This window comes from Pteropus vampyrus, unplaced genomic scaffold, assembly GCF_000151845.1.
Source record: "Pteropus vampyrus isolate Shadow unplaced genomic scaffold, Pvam_2.0 Scaffold135, whole genome shotgun sequence".
NCBI lineage: Eukaryota > Metazoa > Chordata > Mammalia > Chiroptera > Pteropodidae > Pteropus > Pteropus vampyrus.
Window position 1 is genome coordinate 2,757,940 of NW_011888916.1, and position 1,999 is coordinate 2,759,938.

The 1,999-nt window shown below is 49.4% G+C and overlaps 1 protein-coding gene across 4 annotated transcripts in view; it reads right to left on the reverse strand.

Annotated features, from left to right (window-relative positions):
* The window catches only part of MKNK1 (MAP kinase interacting serine/threonine kinase 1), a 41,828-nt gene extending 41,575 nt beyond the window's left edge, over positions 1-253 (reverse strand). Inside the window, exon 1 of one of the 4 annotated variants that reach the window (XM_011367644.2) lies at positions 141-253. The gene's annotated coding sequence lies outside the window, so the exon portion shown is untranslated. The remainder of the gene's footprint in view (positions 1-140) is intronic. The other 3 variants (XM_011367646.2, XM_011367643.2, XM_023535010.1) reach the window with 3 other exon arrangements.
* Positions 254-1,999: the final 1,746 nt, after the last annotated feature.

Consider the following 1,999-nt stretch of genomic DNA (forward strand, 5'->3'; position numbering starts at 1 on the left):
CCGCCGCCGTTGAATCGGATCGTGACCTCGCGCCGTTCTGAAGGCCCTCCCTTCTCCGTCCCGAACACACTAACTCACTCACAGACCGCCCCTGCCCATCCCATTGCACTGGCAGGGACGCTTCGCTGTCTCGTCTTTACCTCAGCCGACTCACCGCAGGACCAGTCGCGCGCAACCCCACCTGCAAACCGCTCTGCCGGGAACGCGGAAGAGGCGGTACTAGACCCGAGGGGCGGGGCCGACCGGAGGGGTGCGAGGGGCGGATCTGCGCCTGCGCCTTGATGGCTACACCCAAGGAGACGGTGTGGGGGGGAGCTAAGTATACTGCGCAGGCGTGGTAAAGAGGGGCGGGGAGATTGCTGGGTAGGGAGTGGGCCTTAGCTTTTCTGAGGCTATTTTCTCAGAGTGAAGGTCGGCAAGCTAGAGAAGTGTCAGGAGGGAGGAGGCCAGGAAACGGCAGGTGTAATTAATATTTATCGAGACCTTCTGCATGCCAGGAAGGAATTTTTAAAAAGCCTTTTATATATGGGGAAATGTCAGTCTTTTCTAAAATGAGAGCTAATTCTGTAAAATTTCTTAAAAGGTTTGGGTATCTATGATTTAACCATGAAAGTTTCTCCTTGACTAACTAAGCATTACCTCCAGTAGTTCAAAATAAAAAACTCAAAAGTTCATTTCTTGGAGAAAACCAACTGCAAATAAATTAATATTTCAAACAGCCACAGTCCCTCTCCCAGGATGCAAGTGTGATGAGGTAATGAAAGGGCTGATTCAGGTCCTGACTCTTGAGGGTTTCCTCTGTTGTGAAATGGAAGTAAATATCCTTTCCCTGTGTCTCAGGGTTGCTTTCAGGGTCTAGTGAGCAATACTAGTTAAAAAAGCCTCTTGAACTTCTTTCCCATCACCCACCTGACAAACATTTGTTCCCTTTCCCCTTCTGGGCTCAGTCTTCTTATCTGCATGATAGGATGTCTGGAACATTAAGGAACTTTCAGGGCTTTGCTAGGTTTCCCAGTCTGAGTGAAGCCTGGAGGTAGGCGGGTTTGGGGTGTCTTCTCCCAAGCTTCTGTATTAGTCACTTCCAGAATCACTCAGTCTAACTTGAAGGCCCCTGTACATCCTGACCTCTCCCACCTTCACCTTCCAGACCCACCCAAACTTTATATCCTCAGAGGCCTTGCTGGCCTGTTCCCCTCTCTTCCCTGAATGTCTCAATAGCCAGTTGCTCCTGAGTCACTCAGGCCTATGTTCCAGTCCAGGTTCTCAAAATTGCTATGTCCTCCATATATATGGCAACTAAGTTCAGTTAACACCAGAGATAAGGGCTCTGGAGAGCTCAAAGGAGGAAGGGCTCGAGGAAGTCTCCCCTAACTCAGGTGGAGCTCCAGACATGATTGCAGCTCCCTTCACCACACACTACACACAGCTCCAAGGGGCTGAAGAGTGGGAGAGGCAACAGGAAACCTCAAAGAGGAGGGTGCAGTGGTAATGAGGGCTGAGGGTAGTGGGGCAGCCTTTACTCAGTAAATAGATGCTCTGCCCCAATGTGATAAGAATGGCTTGCTTCCTTATTCTCTGCTCTGAATATTTTTATGGATCCTGAACCAAAAGGAAAACAAAGCCTTCCACAGCCTGGCTGCCCAACCAAATTGTCCCTTTACCTCTGGTACATTGCCTATCACAGGACCCTCACCTGCCAAGTTTTGCCCTGTTGAGGGGGGGGCGGGGGGGCGGATCTTCCTCTGTGTTGTGGTGGCCCCAACTCTCTTGTTTCCTCCTTTCTCTCATCTCTGTCTAGTCTTCTCTAAGCATCCCTTTCTGAATTTCTCAAAGCCATTTTGTCACAACTTATAAGGTACAGACAGACCTTCGACACACAGCTCTGAGATAAATCTACCCTCACTACCATGATGTATTTCAAAACTACTATGAATCGAGAGCCCAACTTTCTAAGAGTCTAAGCTGTCCAGTAATTGATGAGGTAGTGAGTGATCTGTCA